This window comes from Parasteatoda tepidariorum, chromosome 7 (assembly GCF_982258835.1).
Source record: "Parasteatoda tepidariorum strain Cologne lab strain chromosome 7, Ptep-v5.0, whole genome shotgun sequence".
NCBI lineage: Eukaryota > Metazoa > Arthropoda > Arachnida > Araneae > Theridiidae > Parasteatoda > Parasteatoda tepidariorum.
Window position 1 is genome coordinate 71,326,323 of NC_141761.1, and position 26,073 is coordinate 71,352,395.

A 26,073-nucleotide genomic window follows, 5' to 3' on the forward strand; every position below is an offset into this window, starting at 1 on the left:
TTTTTGGTGCTGAAAAAAAAATCATTTTCCTCATTAGTCATTTCTTTTAACGGATTCCAAATTTTATTTCTAATTCTAAAGAAAGCATTACTAGAAGAAAAAATGTTGTATCAGGCTATGGTGAGTATTCATAAGCCGAAATGCATGAAAATATACCTTACCTAATCGAAATAAGTAATGAAAATATAATAGTTCATCGGATATAGAGAATAAATGTTATTTATTCTATGTTTCTGTCAAGTATTATAAAAAGTGGAAGCTCCACTTTACGAAAATACGTGTTTTTTCAGGTTTTGAGATCTAATCCATGCATTTATTCAGTCAAGCTGATTCCTCATACTTACAGAAGCATTTAATTCATAAGCTAATGACTCGTAGATTGAAATAACTATTTCGTATTCACGTTTAATGTACTAGAATTGACTGCACCTCTAAATAAAAAGAAAACTTTTCTGAACTATTTGGGTTAAAGTACCCATATAAATTGTAACTATTTTACACAGTCTAGTGTGGGTAAGTCGATAAAGTCCATGCTAAAAATCATATAATATATACGATTAATTTGATAAACCTTAAATCATTTATCTTTATACAACATTTTTTAACAAATATTGAAAAAAAACTAAAGTAGACATAAAGTAAAAAAATTAAATATTGTCAAATATTTAATTTTTTATTAATATTAAATATATAAATATTTAATATTAAATATTTTTTCAAACTATATCACTTTTTTAAGCTTTCTATGTTTCCCGTAATATCACTTCATAATTTGTTTTTTGTAATGCATTTAGATCATTTTATCTACTTTTCATTTTAAAATAAAATTTGATGTGATGTGACAACCAGTAATATAAATATGTAGATATATATACACTTATATGCATATATATATATATATATATATATATATATATATATATATATATATATATATATATATATATATATATATATATATATATATATATATATATATATATATATATATATATATATATATATATATATATATATATATATATATATATATATATATATATATATATATATATATAGATATAGATAGATAGATAGATAGATAGATAGATAGATAGATAGATAGATAGATAGATAGATATAGGTAGATACGTTTAATTTTTATATTTAGTTTACTAATTATTAAATTAATAATATCATATCAAAAGTTGCTAACATGTAACAACTGCACAATATTTCATTGAGACTTTTAATGACGATTGTAATTTGCAAGCAATTTAACAAATTTCACACAAATTATTTTTCCATGAAATTAATATTGAATCTTTTGACATTCAGATCAATTTCAGAACCAATTAGAATCAAATATCTCATATTTGCATTGAATGATTTGTAACTATAGACATGAAAATACTTTTTTTTAATATAAGATGTTCTGTAATTATATTTAGAATACTTCAAAACTCTCGGAAACCATCGGATTCTTCTCTTGAACCATAATACGGTTTTCTCTGCAACCTTAACAAAGTACTAAATTGAACAGTGTTTCCGTTAAACTTGCATCCTAGTATCAAAGGAATAAGTTAGCACCATAATATTGTTTAGCTTAGAATTTTGTTTGCAATAAATTGAACGCGAATATGTTTCGAAGCGCTCTAACATTCCTGACGTCAGAAAAAGTAAAGTATCCCAAATTATTGCTTAAGTAAGAGAAAGCAAAAACTTGTTTCAAACTCTGACCAGTCACAATTAAGATTGGTGTATTGAGCAAAAGATTACGCTAGGAAATAATTTTTATTTCTGTTTCAGAAGATGCTTTTAACAGATCTTATATACCTTTGTATCGCGAAATTAAAATCTTACATTAGCATCACTTTTTAGTCAATTTTTGGTTAAATTGTACAAGTTTCAAAACGTTATATGTAGCAAGTGACCGCATATATGTTGCAACAAACGTCTCGGAGAATGATGGCGCATCATCAGGATTACAACTGCAGAACAATCCGTGCCCGGTAACGTCGTCATACGCCACTAGGAAGGCTTCCCTATTAAATACTGCATCTTCGAGTGCTTCGTTGATATAGTGTTTTTAGACGTGTACATTTCAACAGACAAATAGACTAACAATGTCATTTTAAAGAAAAATTCAGTTGCTTTAGGAGCAAAACTAACTTCTAATTCGAAATCCCTACACCGAATTAGGCAAGTGTTTGTATAAATGCAGCAAAAATTTGTTTTCCTGTGTAATTGAAATGATTTTAAAAAAAATTGAGAATTTGAATTTAAGAAGTTCCTTAACAAAAAGCATTCTTGTCTCTATAGGTAACTAAGCAGGTTTTAATGATTTTATTCCCTGCTTTGCTCTTTTTGACTTCAATACTTAACTAATATTTGAGAAAATTAATGTGAACAGTTTCTTTTTTTTTTAGCTAGTTTTTTAAAGATATTGTGAAATATCATCACTCTAAATGTTAACATAGATTGTCTAAGATATTTAAAATTCTTATGTTAATTTTTAATTATTATATTAATGATTACAATATTAATGCTTAAAATATTAAATATTGCTTTAAACTATGATTACAATGAACTATTATTACTTAAACTTTTATATTTATAATAATATTAATGATCTAGATGCGAAAAGTTTTTGCTGAGAAGAGGCATCGAGTTTTTATAACTGTCATTATTCAATTTGAATATATTATCTATCAGCAGGTCACTACTTTATGAAGTCTTCAGAATGTTTGACCTAGCTCGAGAAAATTCTTATCCTACGCCACTTGCTCACTCTGCTTTTCTTCCATTAATGCTTATGTCTTTAGCATCTCAAAAGAATTCGCCTTCAACACTTAAGACTCCGGATTGCATTAAAAAGGAATTCGATTATATTATAAGTATGAAAATTTGCAATTGATCAATTTATTAGTTATTTTAAATATTACTGAATTATTTTATCTTATATTTATAAAGGACATTTGATCACATCTAATCTACTACAATTTTGAAAAATGATTGATTTACTTTATACACTGTATATAATTGTATATATTCAAACATTCTGTCATTCTCTCTCAATTTAATCATGAAAAATTAAAAGTGCTCAAACTTTCATTATAACTGCATTTGCTACATACGTATACATTCGGTTCGTATAATAAGGAAATCAGGATTTACGCCCAGACCAATTAATTAGGTTGTTGTTTCTGAAGTATTGCAGCAAAAGAAATCATTGTCTAAAAGTACTAAAAAAATACAGGATGTTCCAAAAGTCAAGCAAAATATGCAGGATGGTGATAAGAGACATAAACAGGATGAATCCATAGAGCATGGGGCTGCAGGCCATTATGAGAGGATAATAAGTATGAAAAAGAAAACGGTGTAGACTGCACGCGGGAAAATGAGTACAAAAGATTCTACAACTTGATACTATAATTTGTAAGCAAAAAAATATTTATATGAATAATTATTACAATGATTATTCTCTAAATAGTCACGGTTGCTCAGGGGATAGAGCACTCACCTCCTAATGAGGTATCCGGGATTCGAATCACACCGATAACTGGTCGATATGAATTCCGCATCCAGCTCGCACCGATCATAATGTTGACGTAAAATATCCTCAGTGTTCGACGAATCGTGGGTTAGAATTCCCTTGCCATCTGGCTAACAGGGAAGGTTTTTCATTGTTTCCGCTCCATGTAATCCAAATGAGGGCTAGTTCCATCAAATAGTCCACATGTAGGCAAAATTCTCCCAATACTTGATTCAAGAGTTGTCTTTTGCATTTGGTTCATAATTTTAAGGCTACCAAGTTGAACATTGATAGTCGTAAACTCAAAATTGAATCAGCAGAAAACGAAGACACAAAAACAGACAGAAAAAAGGAGCTCTTTAAATGCCTTTTGTAAATGTCACTGTCTGCAATTATGTAAATCGATTTCCAGAAATGTTCCAAGACGCCGGTAGGCCATTTGATATATTCCTAAATGACAACAACCGCCGCTAAGAGAACCATCATAGTGGCGACAGGCGTGACATAAACTAATGATTTAAGGTCTTCATTCCATTAACTGACTTTTGTATTCACGATATTGATAAGACCAAATCTTCTTTATTCATTTTTATTTTTCTGTTTCATTAAAAAATTTTATCCAATTAATTATGTATTATTTGAGCTGGATTGGTAGCCAGACGTGAACTATACGGTTAAGGGTTTTTTAAACCTAGGTACGCGTCCACGTCTGTAAAAAAAGAAAAAAGTGATTTAAGGTCATCCTAAAGGAAAAGTTCACACTGATTGAGATCCGGCAAGCATGAAGACTATCCACTTCCTTGGGTATGTTACATCAAGGTAAAAACACGCCTGTTAGGCAAAATGTGTGGGGCTCTTATCATGCATGAAGCGTTATGCCAAGTGCACAAACGCATAACTTAAGTAGGGCAAACCTCAACTTGTCTCCACCTTTCGCCTCCTCTAGATTAAGAACCTACGTGCATCTTATGTGATATTCAACCTCTCAACGTGGTTCGCGATCCCATGTTCTACGGATCCGTTCTCTTGATGTACGTCTAAACAAACCTCAAGTCGCCACCATCTTTCATCTCCTCTAGATTTATCACGTGCAACATTTTTCATGATAATCAGCCTTTCAATGTGGTTTGAGATCCCATGTTCTACGGATTCGTTCTCTTGATGTACGTCTAAACAAACCTCAAGTCACCACCATCTTTCATCTCCTCTAGATTTATCACGTGCAACATTTTTCATGATAATCAGCCTTTCAATGTGGTTTGAGATCCCATGTTCTACGGATCCGTTCTCTTGATGTACGTCTAAACAAACCTCAAGTCACCACCATCTTTCATCTCCTCTAGATTTATCACGTGCAACATTTTTCATGATAATCAGCCTTTCAATGTGGTTTGAGATCCCATGTTCTACGGATCCGTTCTCTTGATGTACGTCTAAACAAACCTCAAGTCACCACCATCTTTCATCTCCTCTAGATTTATCACGTGCAACATTTTTCATGATAATCAGCCTTTCAATGTGGTTTGAGATCCCATGTTCTACGGATCCGTTCTCTTGATGTACGTCTAAACAAACCTCAAGTCACCACCATCTTTCATCTCCTCTAGATTTATCACGTGCAACATTTTTCATGATAATCAGCCTTTCAATGTGGTTTGAGATCCCATGTTCTACGGATTCGTTCTCTTGATGTACGTCTAAACAAACCTCAAGTCACCACCATCTTTCATCTCCTCTAGATTTATCACGTGCAACATTTTTCATGATAATCAGCCTTTCAATGTGGTTTGAGATCCCATGTTCTACGGATCCGTTCTCTTGATGTACGTCTAAACAAACCTCAAGTCACCACCATCTTTCATCTCCTCTAGATTTATCACGTGCAACATTTTTCATGATAATCAGCCTTTCAATGTGGTTTGAGATCCCATGTTCTACGGATCCGTTCTCTTGATGTACGTCTAAACAAACCTCAAGTCACCACCATCTTTCATCTCCTCTAGATTTATCACGTGCAACATTTTTCATGATAATCAGCCTTTCAATGTGGTTTGAGATCCCATGTTCTACGGATCCGTTCTCTTGATGTACGTCTAAACAAACCTCAAGTCACCACCATCTTTCATCTCCTCTAGATTTATCACGTGCAACATTTTTCATGATAATCAGCCTTTCAATGTGGTTTGAGATCCCATGTTCTACGGATTCGTTCTCTTGATGTACGTCTAAACAAACCTCAAGTCACCACCATCTTTCATCTCCTCTAGATTTATCACGTGCAACATTTTTCATGATAATCAGCCTTTCAATGTGGTTTGAGATCCCATGTTCTACGGATCCGTTCTCTTGATGTACGTCTAAACAAACCTCAAGTCACCACCATCTTTCATCTCCTCTAGATTTATCACGTGCAACATTTTTCATGATAATCAGCCTTTCAATGTGGTTTGAGATCCCATGTTCTACGGATTCGTTCTCTTGATGTACGTCTAAACAAACCTCAAGTCACCACCATCTTTCATCTCCTCTAGATTTATCACGTGCAACATTTTTCATGATAATCAGCCTTTCAATGTGGTTTGAGATCCCATGTTCTACGGATCCGTTCTCTTGATGTACGTCTAAACAAACCTCAAGTCACCACCATCTTTCATCTCCTCTAGATTTATCACGTGCAACATTTTTCATGATAATCAGCCTTTCAATGTGGTTTGAGATCCCATGTTCTACGGATCCGTTCTCTTGATGTACGTCTAAACAAACCTCAAGTCACCACCATCTTTCATCTCCTCTAGATTTATCACGTGCAACATTTTTCATGATAATCAGCCTTTCAATGTGGTTTGAGATCCCATGTTCTACGGATCCGTTCTCTTGATGTACGTCTAAACAAACCTCAAGTCACCACCATCTTTCATCTCCTCTAGATTTATCACGTGCAACATTTTTCATGATAATCAGCCTTTCAATGTGGTTTGAGATCCCATGTTCTACGGATCCGTTCTCTTGATGTACGTCTAAACAAACCTCAAGTCACCACCATCTTTCATCTCCTCTAGATTTATCACGTGCAACATTTTTCATGATAATCAGCCTTTCAATGTGGTTTGAGATCCCATGTTCTACGGATTCGTTCTCTTGATGTACGTCTAAACAAACCTCAACTCACCACTATATTTCGTACACTCTCTATTCAGAACGCGCACTCATTCTTCATGATATTTAAATTCACAACGTGGTTTGCATGTTTCTTGGCCATGGTACTACGGATCTATTCCCTTAACGTACTTTATTACGTCTTTGAATTTGTAAATTGAACTTTGGGAATGATTTACCTAGAAAATTAATGCTGTACTAAAAGGATAACTTCTTTTTTTCTAAACTATTTTTATAAAAGCTTTAAATATCACGTATTTTGATAGGTGAAATTAGAGGATAAACAAGTATTTTAATCAGCTTTACTTTCAAGAAAAGAGTTTTAAATTAAAATGTTAGTCTGGGAGAAAGGGAAATACCACTTAGCTGCAATAATCATCTTTATATCTCTTTTCTTCAAAGTTGGAGCTGGATCCGCTGGATCCACTGTCGCTGGTCGCCTTTCGGAAATACAAAGCATATTGTTATTAGAAGCTGGAAGAGAAGCACCAATTCTGAATGATCTTCCACCCTATGGGCTGAACTTCTGGTTTTCTGATTTAGACTGGGCATATAAAACAGTTCCTCAAAAGTATGCTGGAACAAATCTTAAAAATAGGGTATGTGTTCTCAAAATATAGATGGTCAATTTTAATAGTAGTAATTAAGATAGTATTAATTGTTATATGGATATAATATTAATTTTCACATGGATGTAATATTAATTAAAAATATGTATGTAAGATAAATTTCAGAACGGAAACATCCTATACTAAAACAACTTAAACCAAAGTTAGAGATTTTTAAAACTTAAAACACTAATGATATTTCTAAAATGCATCCTTAATCATTTTTCTTTTATAAAAAATTTGTAAATAAAAAGTTTTTTATTAATTTTTATAACTATTAATTTTGCACAATTTTTATTTTTAATGAATTAATAAAATATCACTATCTTTATCACTTATATCAATATCACTAATTTTATCACTATTTTAAAAAACATGGACAAATTTTAGCAGAATAGAACTTTTTTCTTATTTACAGGTTTCCACAACATTTGAACTATCTTTAATCTTTATGAAAGGAAACCTAAGCGGAATTGTCACAAACTAAATAAAAAAGAGCTCTCTCTGTTTCTATACTTTAAAGGCTTTCTATCGGCAAATTGTTCATTTCTTTGATGTTAACTCTAAGCACATATTTATAATACTTTCAGCAAATTGTTTGGCCAAGTGGAAAAGGACTTGGAGGGTCAAGTTTGTTGAATAATGGAATGTATGTTCGAGGAAATAAAAATAACTACAATGAATGGGAAAGACAAGGTGCAAAAGGCTGGAGCTATGAGGCTTCCCTATTTCAAAAAAATGGAAAATAATACTGATCCAAAATATGCTAAAAACGGTAAAAAGATGGTTTTTTTGGAAATTCATTGCTTTATTTGTCATTTTGTTATAATGCTATTTAAAGCTGCTATGAACAATTACACATGAAATTAAATTTCTATCGAATAGAGTATGATGTTTTTTAACCCGTCTTCTCAAAAATTTATTCTGTAAAGATTTATTTTTATACAGCTATTGTATTATGCTGCTATTGTAATTTTTTTTAACATTTCTAAAAAGAATTAAAAATTATTTCATACAAATTGTTAAAACAAAGACAAAACTGAAATCGTAGAATTATGCTAAGGTCGAAGATGAATAGCTAAAGAGAAAATACTCTTAAAATCATTATTATTTTGCCAAATTCAACTACAGCTTAGCTGCTTCTTTTTAATTTAGAAAAAGTATTGGTGAAATACGACTTCCTTTGAAATAATAAACGCAATAAATTCTAAAAAATATCACAATTTTGGATTTGTTTCAAAGCAATTTAATTGTCTTATATTGAAAAAGCGTTGGTAAAAATGAAATCTTATCTTTTAATTGTAAAAAAGCGAGCAAATTTTCAATCACTTGAAAAAAATTTTCAGGCGGCAATTTGTTGTAATTCTGATTGAAAACTTAATTTTGAAAACAAAAAATATTATAAAAAAGCGCAAATAAGAATGAAAAAAATAAAAATCTTTTTCTGCCTCAGCGTCTGAATTATCGAAATACGAAAAAAAAGTATTTTTCTCAGATATAATTTTCAGATGGAAAATCCTTCATTAAGTATATAAATCAGTTACAATTTTTTAACTAATCGTTTTTTTACATAATTATTATACAAAGGATTTAATATAGAAATTCTTAGCCAGCCGCATTCATACTATTGGTAAGTTGAAAATTAGGTAGTACTCATAGGAAGTACAAAATTTTAGTAACTAAATTTTCCTAAAATGTCTAAATAAAAGTACTTAAAATATTTATAAAGGAGGAAAGCTCGAATATGAACATTCGATCTAAGCAGAGATCTCTGCCAAAAACAGTTCAAAAAAATTCAACATATCAGCAAGAAACTAGCTCAGTTTAAGACATTGAAAACTTAATTATTTTCATGCCAATTTCACTCCTTTATATATTATATGACAAAAGTAAATAATAAAAAAACATACAAAGTAGTAATATTAAACAATTCAAAAGCTTTTCATCTATTTAAATTGCCTTATTTCCTTAAAAATAGAAATATGGTATAAATAGTAATAATCCTTAAAATAGTCCAATAACATTTCACAAGTTCGCACAAAAATGTTACATTGTTTATCGAATTCCTAAATTATTTAATTCCCTCTTTTTCAACTTAACTGGCTTAAAGTATTTCTTTATTTGTTGTTTGTAAAAGCAATATATGAAGAAAAATACCGAAACGAAATAAAAGTCTTTTTTTATTGATTTAACAAGCCATCTTTGATTCAACAAGTGTGACTTCAAAACATGTTCAATTAGAGTTACTGTTCACTTAACTCCTATAAGTTATCTGAACGTCCTAAAAGTGAACTAAATGTCCCAAAAGTTAAAGTTTCAAGTTAATTGGCTTTGAATTACTTTATTTATTGTATAAAAAAATTAAATATTAAAAAATATACTCAAAGCGAAATGATTAAATGATATGAAAGATTTTTCAATTGAAATTGAACTTTGAAAAACAGTTCCCTATGTCATAATTGTATATTTTTATTTCCCCATTCAGTGCTTCTAGTATTTTAAGACTTAACCATTTTGATTAGATATTTATTACACCAATATAGCTTGAGATCTGAATTCATTTCCTAAAACTTAATATAAATTTTATACTTATTGTTGCAGTTGTATTTTTTTGTAGAAAAAATTCACTTAATATTTTTTTCCAAATGAATAAAGCACAAAAATCACAGCAAAGTGCATTGAAAAAAAATTAAAGTGGATACTTTGAATCGGAAACATGTGCCAGTTGTATGTTAGTCCTGAAAAATAATTGAAATATTTACAGCGTATACCATAAACAAGAAAATGGCATAAAAATATTTTCTGATTTTATACCTTTAACTAATTTCTTGCTATGGGTGTAAATAATCAAAAATTTGAAAGAAATATAAACAAAGTGAATAAAGTGCTAATAATGTCACAAAAATGGACCTACTATAGATTCGGTTGCATAAATAAGAACTTTCGTCAATGTCAAAACCCAAAAATTTCAAACTTGTCATTTTTTGTGCTTTGACCGTGAGGAATGTTCCTGTTTATGGAAGCAAAACTATTGCTTGTCCATTTTTGTGCCATTAATTTTTTAAACTGTTATGATCAAACACCGTTCGGGTGCTACACCGTTTGGGCAACGTATTTTCTTACACCAGTCTACTGATTTGCTCTCCTTTTTTCACCTTTTTTTTAATTTGCAGTGTCTATAGTTATTCAGAAACGATGAGATTGTATAGGTATTTCAAGAACAAGCTCATAACTTTTTTTAGTCGTCGAATTTGAGAGAGATAGTTTGCACTTGCTTAGTGAATTACGATTTGTAAGTAATATTTTTCCCAATTCTTTTTCATGAATAAATGAAGAATGGGTGACAGTAAGTGCCTATAGCATATTATAACCCTGATATCTCCATGTTTCAAAATAAACCGTACCAATGCTGGATTTTGAAACGAAATAAATATGTGAGTATTTAAAATACACTTGCTTTCCATCACATTTATTCCAGGTAAAATGTTCCCTCCACATCCATATTTTCTTCAGAAAAAAAGAGAAAACTTAAGGAAAAAATGCCTTATTTTACGCCATAATTAAAAATTATCAGAAATAAACTGCGAATATGAATTCCTATAATGAGTTCGAATAAAAAATCGCTTAAAATTTGCTTATTTTTGGTCATAATATGACAGAAAAATAAAATATTTAAGTGGTAATTTGTACTTTGTTCCCATATTTTAGCCTTTCTTCGTGAATAGCACTAAGCATATCCTATTATTATCTGGCCATCAAAAAATATTTTAAAAGCATTTTAGCTTTAATATACTTAATATACTGTTTACATAATTTTTTCTCGTGTCTATTATTAAGAATAAAATGAATGTAAGGTTTTGTACTTTTTAGGATACCATGGAACAAGTGGTCCAATTACTGTACAAAGCATTACTTATAAATCAAAACTAAGTTCTAAAATTATCAAAGGTGTAAGAGAATTGGGATACAGAATACACGATTCTAATGGACCTAAGCAAACAGGTAAATCAATTTAGGATTAACCATAGGATATAATGAAGGTATTCAAAGTGTAGAATTGAGCAGAAATTTGTTTACACTTGATTTCAATTTGAAACTTACAAACGTTAGTTTTCGAACTTTATATCATTAAAGACATTTATTTTAACTGTATTTCACATTAAAAATATACCAGTTATCAAAAAAAAAACATTTTTATTTGAAAATTCCAATGAAAAATTTTAATATTTCATCGTAAAATTTTTTTTTAGTAAATCGATTTTCTAATTGCTTTAAAATGCATTTTTTTATTCCCTTAGTAGCCCTGGATATTAATCAAAGGTCCCTTTCTTTCTTCTAACTTTGTATATTTTCTGGTGTATATTATAAAACGCTGCAAGCATTTCAAAGTAACCAGTTCAACAATCTGAATATTTATGCATAACTTTTTTGGCTTAGTATTGTTACTGCTGTCCTTAATACAATTTGTATCGGGTTTAGTATGTTTCAAATAGCAAATATTGAAATATGGAAACTATTGCAAAATTTCAGGAGGAATTTCTGTTATAAGATATATTTGGAGAGTCACTGTGGAAGCAAAATGATAGGTAATAAATTAATATTTTAGAAATTAGACTAAGAAAGTTAAACGGTACATCTACTGAAGATGGCATTCCAAAATAGTTGTATTAGTAGCTCCCCAGGCCTTAAAGTAGTAGACTAAATAGTTTCCTATACGGGAATGGCAACTGCTCTTCTTACTGCAAAATATTTTATGAAGCAGTTGAAAATGAGTACTGAAATTTGCTGAAATTTTAGTAATTACGATGATTTCAGAGGGCTGACAATGTTCTACACACACACCCATTTATATATATATATATATATATATATATATATATATATATATATATATATATATATATGTATGTAAAAGTGTATATGTATATGTATGTAAAAGTGACCACCTCTATATAGTGACCATTTGACTTGATCCCGAGGGTGGTCAATTTAGACAGGTTCCACTGTATATATATATATATATATATATATATATATATATATATATATATATATATATATATATATATATATATATATATATATGAATGCATAGAAAAGCTCGCCCTTTGAATTAAAAAGTTCCAGCCTGTATGCCGTATAATTCTGAATATATGCACTGATATAAGGTCTTATGTTAATGAATGATAAATTTAAAAAAGGCTCTGTTCAAGCTAATTTCCTCATAAATCAGCGTGGCATTTTGATTGCTTTTGTTTTAGACGTTTCAGAATGGCAATTCGAATTTTTATATTTTAATTTTTTACTTATTTATATTTTTTTTGTAAAATTATATCAAAAGACACGAATTTTGCTTTTGAGAGTAATCACTTTCTGATGAACTTGATTCGCAATCATTCTATGTATATTAAATCAACGTCGTTTTCAGCCATTTTTGTATGGTTTTTAAAAGTGGAAATGTCAGACTTGAGATCTCATTTTTGTTGTAGCAATTCGATCTTATATCCCCACCGTTTTCTATTCTGTCTATTCAGTAGTTATTTATCTATCGATATTATTTCGGTAATTATTATTCGGCCAGGTGTTTTTTTCAAGTTCTTACATTTTTAATACGATGTTATGTAAGTGATTTATAAAGGTGATTTTGAATTTATCACTTTAAAATGCACTTAATTCGCAGCGATTCCATCGTGCGAATCAAGTGCATCAAATCACGTGAATAGTCCTCGGACTTCAAAAATTTTCCCATGATTTTTCAAATGCTGATGGTTCCATATAATTACCAATTTGGAATTTGAATAGTCCCTTTTTGATACGCTCTGTTGGAGACTGTTTCGATCCTGATTGCTTTTTTCTTATTTATTTATCATATTTTTTATATTTTACCCTAATTAATTTAGTCATTTGCGCGTGGTTTGCCTAATTACGAATTAAATAACTGAACTTTTCATGACTCTCCAGCTTAACAACCTTACATTTTTTTTATATAGTCACTTATTCTATAAAATCAGTAGTCAGATTTCAGAAAATAGTCGCTTCCGATCAGCTTTTGAAGGAAAAAAAATATCCATAGTCTACTTACCCTGATTTCAGTAGCAATTAGTCGCGTTTAGACGCCAATGTTTTCTCTGGGATATTGATAATGAATATTGAATACATTAAGTCTAGTGGCATTACATTGGAAATTGTTCGTTAATAGGGAAAATTATCTAAAGAGGCAATTTGAGATACTTAAACATTCTAAGGTGTCTGTCAAATTAAAAAATTATATTTTTTCATTAATAAATGAATTATATTTGTTTTTTTTAATATCTTAAAGGTTTTTACATTCCTCAACGTGATCTACGAAATGGGCAAATATGTAGCGCCGCTTACTTGGTGCCAGCTGAAAATCGAACTAATTTAGATATTCTGCCAAATGCCTTCGTTCATAAAGTAAATCAATTTATTCCCAAAACTAATTAATAACTTTTTACCAACAGAATAAAAATGGTAAGTTTAGTCAAATCTTCCTTTCTAACGAATTTGTTTTTAAACAGTATCGGAAGCTTTATTTAATTTTGAGGTGTATGTCAGAACTTCTTAAGGATAAAATCTAGCAAGGCTGACAAAAACAAGAAAAATAATGAAATAATGAGGCATGCAACACAATATCAAAAACGTAGTGATTCAATTTTCATTTTGAAATTAAAATTTTAAGAATAGAACGAGACTAGCGTTGGTTTTGAAAGGATTGTAAGTTGTTTTTGGATATAATTACTGTGGTTTAATAAAAGAATATATTTTTTTAATGGTATATATTTCCAATTGCAAAAATTGAATTTTTTAATTCAATTATTGGTGATTCTGATAATCTAGATTCAAGCCTCTCGGCAATTCACTGACAACGTTCTGTTCTTAAAAATTTAAAAAATAGAAGTAAAATTGTAATAAAATAAAAATAAAATTCATATTCGCGAAAGCAACTACCTATAGAGGGCGTTGTTTTTTGAGAGGAATGTCTGCTAGCAGAACAACACGATCATCAGTTGCACTGGAGATTTCCTCAGTGCAGCATGGTAACGTCCCTCCTTTATTGTGAATTGCTAAATTAAAAACAGAAAAATGTTTGATTTCCCTTCTTATCCAAGGTGAAACAACATTGAATCTCTTTTTTCAGGGAAGAAACATTCAAAACACATCGGAAAATGTTTGTAAAACATCTAATTATTAGAGTTAAAACCTAGTGCCTGAGAAATCGTTCTACTAAATTTAATGATCTAATATGAAAAGTCTATTTAAACTTTACATTCAATACTTTTCTGAATCATATTACTTCAAGCATTAAAATATGCAAAATGTATACAGAAACACGTAATGTTATACCGTTTAATTTTGCAAAAAAGTTTTTGACAACAATTTTGATCAAAAAATTATGAACTAAAAAACGTAAAGTAAAGAATGCTTACGATGAAAAAAATTTAAAAAAAAAAACAATTCTAAAAATTCTTTATATTGAAAACAAACGTTCATATTGTTTCTTTTTTTTTAGTCTTAAAATTCGTATTGATCAGACGTAAAAATCATGCTGTAGAGAACTATTAGAAAAAATCAAATCAAATCAAATCAAAATCAAATTAAATCAAAATCAAATCAAATCAAATCAAATCAAATCAAAATCAAAATCAAAATCGAAATCGAAATCAAAATCAAAATCAAAATCAAAATCAAATCAAATCTAATCAAATCAAATCAAAATCAAATCAAAATTAAATCAAAATTAAATCAAAATCAAATGAAATCAAGTCAAATCAAAATCAGAATCAAAATCAAATGAAATCAAAAAAATCAAAATAGAATCAAATTAGAAAAAAAATATTTACAAGTAAATTTTTTATTAAAAAAATAATAAAGCTTACTTGCTTTACCGGAGAATTCCAAATAAAATGTTCTTTGTTTGAAAATTATTTTCTCAAACAATATTTACATAGATTACCTCTTCGTTACTTTTAGATGACATACCACACCCCAAAATTTCATTATTGTAAGATCTCGATGTGGATTTCAATATGTAACTTAACAGAATAGCTGAATTCTAATTGAAATTATTCATTCAAAATTAAAAAAAAAGTATTCACCGGGAAAACGATAAAAAATTATTAATAGTCAACACAAATGATACTACTTCAAGCAATTCGGATCTAAGCCTTTATCTTAAGATATGCTTAGAGGATATCAAAATACGACTATCCGCATCTGTTCTGACAGTCAGGCTGCTCTCCTATCACTGCCAAGGTGTAAATTCACATCTTTGTTAGTGTGGGAATGCTTCTCTGTCCTCTGTAACCTATCCACTCATAACAGGGTATCCCTGCATTGGGTACCTGGACATATGGGTATCGGTGGAAATGAGCTTGCTGATGAAGCGGCACGATCTGGCTCTAATGCAATTTTCTGTGGCCCTGAACCTGCACTGGGAATTTCTCCCACCTCATTTAGGGAATCCATATTCAAGCTCTATGACAAAATTGCCCATGAACAATGGCGCGCTGCTGACGGTCAGAGACAAATCTAAGTAGTTAAATCGTGACTGTCCTAGTGTACGTAAAAAATAGCTTTTAAAGCTTAGTATAGAAACAGTTTAAGGAAGATCATTGGTCTTCCTACTGGACACTGCATACTTAGGAGACATCCATACTTAATGGGAATAGAATCCAATTCTCTTTGTCGGGGTTGTCATCTTGAAGAAGAGACATCACGACACATACTCTGTGATTGTGAGGTCTATTCTGCTCAAAGATTTGAGCATTTAGGGCAACATTGCGTCATTGCCTGGGAACTGCAAGATGTTCCTGGAAGGTGTCAGCTGAATTTTATTTCAGCTATAGGGCTTTCGTGCTAATCATGATTTAGGGTTTGGGTACAATAGATCTCTCGCGGATGTGCCCTGCTCGTTAGAGCTGCCCAACCTCTAAGTCTAAGCAATTCGGATGATTCCTTACTGTTGTTTTTTTAATTATATAGATACAGAAATATGTACTATCCTATAAAGAAGAATATTCTATAACTATCACAGTTCTGCATGTTCTAACATCACATTTATTCATTGGAATAAAGTAAGCAATATTGACTTCAATTTAATTTGTAATGAATTGAAGACAAAAGAAATGTATTTTACAGTAATACACACATCTGTAACAGTATACGATCATAAAATCGGAAGTTATCGGCTGCAAGTTTGTCGATAATAGAAAAGTAAAAATTATTGAGAAATTTCTACAAATGTTGGGCTCGTTCGGTTTCAGAAAGATTTATTAATGTGCTGAGTCGTTTTTTCAGGTTCTTTAGCTTTTTCCTTTGGGAAATTTTACTTATTTGCTAAAAAATGGTCTCCTACTCTGACCATGATTCTGATAGAACTAAATGAAAACTTAATAAATAAAAGTCTGAAAATAACCTCTCCGCTAGAGGGCGTATTCAAGCGTTGCAATCACGAATTGCGCTGCATGTTTCATTATTTAATTATTATTTTTGTTTTTGTTAGCTTTTCTAGATTTCATTCTTAAAATGACCTGACAGTGTATATTATTAAAAATATTGATTCGCGTTGAACTATAATATTTTGGCCGAATTCGTTGCAATTTTACTTTGGAAAAATTTCGGAGCATGGTTATCTTAATATCATTCAAACTAGCTACAATTTTAATTTAGAGTGGCATTTTGCGTTTTAATTCTTCATAGTTTAACCATGATATTGTATTAACAATGATATTGTTCAACATAACCGAAAACATAGTTCAATTTAACACCTTATAACAGCAAATTTTCTCGCAATATTTTACATTGTTGAATCAATGTTTCTAAAAATGTATTTTTTAAAATGTATGGTAACTAGTTCTGTTTTACTGCAAAAAATTCCAGATTAAATTACTGTAAAAAGTACCGACACTCAGGGTGCCGATACTGTTTTCTGCAAAATCCATTTCTTCCAGAACATGTTACGCTACAAAAAATTTGATATTCTGCAATTTTTACAGTAATAATTATCGAAAAATCACCGTATGACTTTAGATAAATAAATATTCCTGCTAGAAATGACGGTAAAATATTTAACGGTAAATATGGATTTTACGGTAATATGGCTTTTATGTAAATTGGATTTTACGGATGATGCATCTAAAGTGCCCGTACTTTATACCGTAATTTGACTTGAATTTTTTGCAGTCTACTTGTAGATTTGTAATCATTGTTACTTATTGCAATAGCCACTGAGAAACTATCTAAATTTGTGAGGTGCCCCTACTAAATTTGTGCTCTCTAAATTTAGATCATAATTAAAAATGGACAAGCTGTTGGTGTAAAATTTGACGTGAACGGAACATTAAATGAAATAAAGGCAAAGAAAGAAATCATATTGTCTGCAGGTACAGTCAATTCAGCTCAGATACTAATGCTTTCAGGTATAGGACCAAAGGACGAACTTGAAAAGCATGGCGTAAGATAGTTTTTATTTTTCATTTAGATCCTTCAGATTAAGATATTTATTTATTTTTTCAGAATGTACTGCTTAATTTGATGGCAAAAGTTTATTTAGAAGGACGGTTAATGCAGGTACAAAGGTTAGGTTGGAATATATATATATATGCTATATTAGAAAGCCCTCTATTTTGCGTTGAGGATAATCGTGTGAGCTGGCGACTACATATATTTTGCTTATTTTGTTTTCCGTTATTTTTAATATATTTAAAACAGAAACATTTAATTCATTATTAATTTTGCTTCTCCTCTAAAAAATATTTTTTTCTTGTTTTCTTTATATTTTAGCTTATTGAATATCTATCTATCTATCTATATATATATATATATATATATATATATATATATATATATTAAAAAAAAGGAATTTAAGAAAAAAAAATTTATTTTATTTTATTTTATTTATTGTGCATTTTTTGGAATTTTTTTAGTGCTCCTCACGCTATTGTATTGATACATTTTTCTTTGGTTATATTGATACAGTATCAAGAAGCACTCCTTTTGAGGATATTATCGTGTGAGCTGATGAAAAGATTATATATTTTATTTTCCGGATTTTCATTAATTTTTTCCTTTTTTTCGGATATATTTTTTTCTGACTTTAATTATATTTATTACTATCATTTTTCTTTTTTTCCTTTTTTCATTGTTCAGTAATTTTTTCCATGTTTTCTCTACTTTTGAATTTTCTTTCAAAAATAACTTTAGATTCCTCTTGCTGCTAATTTACCAGTTGGAAACAATTTACAAGAACAGTACTCAGCAACAAATGTCTATGAACTTAATCTAAGCATACCTTCTTTCACCAAGTTGCTTGCCAGCAATGCAAGCTTCCAACAGTACATAGAAAAGAGAACAGGTATTTTCTCTTCATGATAGTATCCAATTTAAATGTCAAAAACGGTTGGTAAAAATAATTTTCTATACATGAATTGAAAATAAGAATTTATTAAATATTCAGTTTACAATTAACTTCGTACAAGCATTATTCCTACATTTGTGCATAATTCATTCTTTTCTAATTTAATCTAAACTCTAACAAAGAAAGTACACATCTCAAAAATTTCTATTGAAACAAATTTAAGCTTAAATTAAAGAGCATGTATATAAACCTTGGATAAGTACAAATTAGCCACCTAATATCCTCCTAGAATATGATATGCATCATCAAAGTTTCAGTTCATTTACTTTTAAACTAACAGACTTCAAGATTTCAAATAAATTTAAAATGTGAATTAAAATTTTGTATTTTTCTTAAATAATCCTTACATTATAGGTAAAAATAAAAATCCCTTAATTTTCTGTTATTAAAAATTTCATTAAAAAAAAAACAAATTGAATTAAATCAAAAAATAATACATTAGAAATTGAGTAAAACCTAATATATTGCTATCAATCTTTTATCAGAAAAGAAAATTTGAGGTAAAATTCAACCATCTCAACTGGGATTTTAACTCGGAATCTATCTGGTGAGAGTCTTACCATTACACAAAAGCTTGGATGTTTTTGTTACTAGTGGGCTGCGCCCCCTGCTTGCTAACGCTCGCCAACCCCCGAAAATTGCTACGCAATCTTATATGGCTTGCTTCGCAAAACAAGCTCACTTCGCTCGCTACTAACTTAGGTGCATTGCAAATGCACAAAATTCCAAGAATTCTAAACAATCATTCAAATCCATATAACAACATTTTTTTAAAACAAAATTACATCTTTTTAGTAAATACTAAGTCATTAAAATTAATTTGAATTCAAATAAATGACATGTAATTCGTTAAATCTTCACATTTGGTGAGAATGCTCTCTCTGGTTATTTCAGCTTCCGTTTTTAAAAGCGCTACATGTTGAGCCACATCAGCTAGATTTGGCATGTGACATTTTAAGCAGCAATCATTGGTCGATTTTCAAGCGTTGCCATTCGGGGAGTTGTAATGAGGCTTTTTTTTTGTCGCCGTGTAAGAGAAATATATATATAGATGTTTAAAAGTACATGTACGGAAACATTAATGGGACATATTTTACCCTAAGAGCATATTAGCTTGCTAATTTGTACCCTATGCAAGGTTTCCTAACATGTTCTTCAATCGAAGCTTAACTTAGTTTCAATAGGAAGTACCAAGATGCGGACTTCTCTTGTAAGACGGTAAATGCTAGAACTGGACTTTTAAACTAACCATAATATGTGTTTACTTAATTTTATGGTATGGTTTAATTGCAGGACCACTAACTTCTCTTGAAGGTGCAGTAGTTACTGCATTCTTGAATGATGGCTATGTACGACCGAAATTTGATAATCCGAACTTCCAGCTTTTTATAAGTGCTGGAGATATTGGATTTTTTAAAGTCTTAGGCATCACTGAAGAGGTAATAATTTATATTATTTTTATATATAATTTATGCTTATAACTTTAGCTCAGCGATTCCCAAAGTGGTCTATATTGACCCCCAGGGGTCGACGACAACCTGCATGGGGTCCTTGTCAAGTGAAAGAAAAATTGGGGGTCCGTGAAATGAAAATGAGGGAAAACGACAGTGTTTCTCATATAAGCATGTCGTGAATTTAATTTTGGCATTTCATGAATGGAATAATCAACATACACTGATAGTACCTATTCACTTACATTATACTTCCGTATAATAAAGACATATATCTATCTACATTCCTCATAATTTATAAAAGAAGCTATAAGGTAAACATTTCATTAAAATTTAAGTTATTAGGGTAACTTTCTGCTATATGAAACTGAATTATTATAAACTAGCAGTTGCCTGCAGCTACACCCGCGTACGTTTTTATTTTCTCTGCATATAAGGTTTTATTTTGTAACAAAAAAGTATTTTTCCGCAGTAAATTGGTTTCCGGTAAATTAATTGGATTGGTAAATTAATTTGAATTTAATTAATAAATGTATAAAATTAACATATCTTTCTTCTTAGGATTTTCATACTACACTTCACTACAGTTAGAAATTTAAATCTTTCACAGTGAATAGCTTTACATTTGAAGTTGATGAATTTACAAAAAATCAATATCAGGTAAGTAGGGGGTCTACCCGAAACCGAAAAATATGGCAATGGGTCTACGAGACAAAAAAGTTCAGAAACCACTGCATTAGCTTAAGCAGGCTCTGCATTTTTTCTTTACTTTCCATGCAGTCTTTTTTTTTTGGGGGGGGGGTTGAATTATTCAATAAGACAAAGGAATCTTATGTGTCAGTATTGGTGAAAAAAATATTTAAATATCAACTTAATCTTATATTAATCATTTAAATATTAAGGATCTTCGAAAAATATTCGAAACAAATGTTTTCACCCTTAGTTTTAGTGTATTTTTTTTAAAATTAATGACATTTAAAATGTGTAAAAATGTAGAGAAAGAAAAAACCGAAAAATACAATTCTTTGTACTATTTCGGATTACGAAGATTTTTTCTTTAATCAGTTAATTAATTAAAAATATTTTAAAGTATGACTAAATACATATACAATGTGCTAAAAAATTACATTTATAATGATTTGGTTCAGTTGAGTTTATTATGTTCACTTATTATATTATCATGTTTACAAATATTATATATATATATCTATATTCAAGCCAATGCAGCCGAAGTTACTCTCCCGAGGCACTATTATACGATATTTATCTATATTAAACATAAAATAAATTATTTTAATAAATATATTTACTATTAAAGCAAAAATTTCTAATTTTGAAGGCTTACAATCAAACATACGCACCATACGAAGGAAAGATAGTTTATTTCTGCCTTTCTGAAGTACTCCAACCAAAAAGTCAAGGAACTGTAAAATTAAAATCATCCGATCCACATACCCCTCCTCTAATTGATCCTAACTATTTTTCTCATCCACAAGATTTGGAAGATGTGGTGGAAGGTGATTACTTTGTCTTACTTTTATGTCTCTTTGCATGTTAATTTTAATTATATTTATTAGTAGAACTAAATATTCTTTTATAACGCAACATTAATAAAAATTGCAATGATTTAGTTTTGGAAATTTGAAGGTATATTTAAGCTTACGCATAAATATTTGAATGCATGCATAAGGAATATTTTTTATATCAAGCTATACCTGTCATATCTATATGTAATCGTGTAATATAAAATAAATAATAAATATGTAAGAATGAAATATCTTGTAATATGTCATATCGATCTTTATCTGTCCTGTTGAGCTTCTTCAAATTTTAATTTGACAAAATAGAAGCTAATCCGATAAAAAAAATAATGATAAACTATGATGATTATATATACATATTCAGAAATAAATACTTTCTAAAACAAAATGTTTTAAAAGTTCAAAATGGTAAATTTTCCCTACTTCAATTTTATATACTTCTACTTTCTGAAAAATTGTAACTTTTGATAATTTCGGTTAAAATGTTTTCTGAGAATTTGGTTTTACACGCGTTATGAATTAATTAAAATAGTTAAAAAATGCTTACTCGTTATTAGCTTTAATTCCTATATAAGACAGAAAAGCCTTATTTTATCCTATTACGTATCAAAATTAAGAAAATGTTAATTTTATTTTCTTATAAGATATTTTTGGCAATTATTTAACCTATTTTGTGAGTTTTGACTTCATGAATAATTATAATTAGGAATAAAGACTTGCCAAAAGCATTCACAAACTGAAGCCATGAAATCTATTGGGTCAAAGTTTCTTCGTACTGCATATCCTGGTTGCGAGAATTTTGAAAAATTTTCAGATGATTATTACCGCTGCCATGCAAGATCAGTTCTATTAACACAAAGTCATCAAGTCGGGAGTGCGAAAATGGGAGACGAAAATGATCCATCGACTGTAGTTGATCCAGAATTACGGTATTTTTTGTTCCCTTTTAAGCTACTGTTAAGCCCTGTGTAGTTTTCTCAGTTAATTTATTAAACGCTAAATAATAAAATATCCACATTGGGTAACTGTTCTGCATGCTGTGAAAAGCGCCAAAATTAACTTATTAGTACAGGAAAACTAGGATTTAAAAATGACATTCAGAAAAAAAATCCCGGTAGCTATTTAGTACCTTCCTCTTTGTGAGAAATATTTGCATGACCTCGTGCATTAGGTTTTAGAGAGAGAAAAGAAGGATTAAAGGTGAATTGGAGGAGAAATTTAAACTTGGCTATCTAAGTAAATAATGTATTGTTTCCTTTATATATCGAATTCTTAATATTTAATTGTGCTATACAAAATATGAGATGATGGAACGAAGAGTTTCGAAGTTATGATAAACAAAAAAGTGCAATTTTAGTATTGTATCTATTTGCACATCTGACATTGAGATGCAAGGTATTTCTTTTAAATATGAAACAGAGGAGCATTTTGGTTTTCCTAATACATGAGATATTTTAATTGATATTGCATATTTTCGAGTCGCTGACTTCAAATCTGCTATCTTCCATTTTTATCGAAATGTTCCAGATTGAAAAACAGATAACCAAAGGGTCGCGTAAATGTAGCGACAAACTCCGAAGGGAGTTAGGGCACATAATGAGGATTAAAATTGTACAGGAATCTATGCTCGAAAATATCACCATACGCTGTAGGAGACACTTCCCAATTGTGTTATTGCTACTTCCTGTGCTTCTGAACAGGTCATAATAAGGAATCGTCACTAGCCGTGTATGACATTTCCAGGAATGGGGTTTTTATACAATTTTAATCCTGATGATGTGCAATAAATCCCCTATAACCGTAAAAGTTTGTCGCAACATTTGCATGATCCATCCCGACTATATATATATATATATATATATATATATATATATATATATATATATATATATATATATATATATATATATATATATATATATATATATATATATATATATATATGTACATTATCTATACAAACATGCAAAGGGTTAGGAGTTTTCCTCTCTTCCGGAACTTACGTTACCATTTGCTATGCACGTCTATCAGGTGTTACTTAAAAAATAATTATATTCTCATTGCAATTAATTTTTCATGTTTTTAGTAGTTTGAAGATCATTTTTCAAGCTACTGTATATAATTTGTGTACTACTGTAGATTAAAGTGTTCATGCAAATATAATTATTTTTTACAATTTTGCAACTTCACTGTGAATTTTGAAAAAAGATCTCCATGTTTTGAAACTTGTACATTTCATCAAAAAATGGACTAAAACATTATTTAACCCACTGATGGTTTTGCTCGTAAAACGTAGTATTTTAATCAGCAGTCTTTTTCCAGTAGCAAAACCCCTTTTCTCATGTTATTAGATAAGGGAAATGGCGCATAGGGGAATTCCAATTTTCCCCATTTGCTACTTGTGGGCTAAAAAATATGTAGCTTTTTAGGAGCAAAACTAATTTCATACTTGAAATCCCCAAACCCGAATTAAGCTAGATTAAATATTTGTATAAATGCAACAATTATTTGTATTAGAGCACGATTTTATTGAACACCTTTTTTTGGAAGTTGCAAGGTATTTCTTATATTAAAATTATTTTTCTCTCGTAACTTATTCATTTTTCACATTGTTTCGATCTATACAAGTGAAATACTGTTTCTTGTGTATTAGTTTATGCAGATTTGAACTACACCAAATTCAATTTTTTTGGGTAAACATTTTATAGTAAAATTCATGTTAGTACAAGACGAAAATAGATATTTTATACATAAAAATCATTGTAACTCCTATACTGTTTATCCTATTGACTTGTGCTTAGTACCGTTCAATTGAACAGAAAATAAACTAATAAGCAAAAAAGCAATGTTGCTCTGACAGAAACTAGATGACTATATTAAAAGTGTAAATATCTACAAGTTTAAAATGGAATTTGAATGCATAAAAATTTTAACAACTTCTGAACTATCAATTCCATTTGATTGTATTTCATCTCATTCTATTGAGAACGGAAAGATACGTAGAAAACTTCATTTTTCTAGATGTGTAAATAGGTAAAAGGCAAGCACTGTTATATTTTATGCATAAAATCCCTATAACTTTTAAACTATTAGTTAAATTATCTCGCACTTTGTCTCAACTGATTCATCGTACAAATGCTCATCGAAAAGATAAGCAATCTAAATTTCAACACCCATTTACTCCTTTATCCCACCCGTCAAAATCTAACATGCGAAGACCTGCAACTTCATGTCACTTAAGAGAATAAAGTTTGACAGTTTGCCCCTGAATACGTTTTTTTTATTGTTTAAGGTGAGGGTGGGTTTATCTATTTTTACTTTTTTTCTGCATTGTATGAGCTAGCTCTCTAAAAACACAATTCATAATCATGATAGTGTCCTTGTTTTATTTCTTGTTTATCTATTTTAAACTAAAAATATAAAGTGAACTCATATTGTATTAAATAAAGATATTTATATAACTCACAGATGAATGCATGATATTTTCAGGACGTTCGGTAATTCTGGAAAAGGGTTAAAACATTCTGTGTGTGCTTGAAAATGCATAGTTATTAAATGCAGACCTTTTAAACATGAAAATTTTTTACATACTGTTTACGATCAAAATAAACTACTTTGCAAAGTAAGAAATATAGCGCAAAAACAAAAATAATTTGTATAACCTGCTACTTTATACTGTCTTTTCTTTATCAATAGAGTGATAGTTTAATTTTGTCCAATGTAGCAATTATAAAAGTAAGCAGAGAGAACTAAATAGTTTTTTTTTCTCAAATCACAAAATTTGCATAATTACTATACCTACTTACAAATTTAAATCAACTATCAACTAAATTTTGCTAACACATACTTTTCATGCTTGAAATAATTTAAACGCAAATAAATCTCAATTCAGGTTTTAGAACATGTTTAGTGCATGTTTTTATTGTTAAACTGTGATACTCATGGGAATAAATCGTTTAAGTCTTTGATTACGATTAAAATTACATATACATTGCATCGTAAAATGATTATTTCATAATACTTCTTTTATTTGTATTAAAAGAAAATACTTAACTGTTGTTCACTATAATTACGATTTTATTTTCAGAGTGAAGGGCATCAAAGGATTAAGAGTTGTGGATGCATCTGTAATGCCAATTGTTCCTTCTGGAAACACGAATATTCCTACAATCATGATTGCAGAAAAAGCTTCTGATATAATTAAAAGAACTATTAAAAAAACTGAAACCAGATCTTTTTCATGGGTTTCGTTTTAGAAGTGTTGTTTTTTAAAGTTCTTTTAGCAACGAAGATAAATTCATAGTTCTTTTTAAAAACTATATGTATGTCTTACTATCGTTTAAAATAAAATAAAAGCGTTAGTAAA

General features: G+C 29.7%; 1 pseudogene across 1 annotated transcript; it reads left to right on the top strand.

The window, feature by feature from the left end:
- Positions 1-383: 383 nt before the first annotated feature.
- LOC107439446 (glucose dehydrogenase [FAD, quinone]-like) lies at positions 384-26,073 on the top strand (annotated as a pseudogene). Its single transcript, XR_015435575.1, has 12 exons — positions 384-513; positions 2,698-2,876; positions 7,073-7,269; positions 7,869-8,053; positions 11,149-11,280; positions 13,598-13,713; positions 17,585-17,752; positions 18,502-18,652; positions 20,009-20,154; positions 21,506-21,683; positions 22,414-22,636; positions 25,795-26,073. The product of XR_015435575.1 is annotated as a glucose dehydrogenase [FAD, quinone]-like (transcript).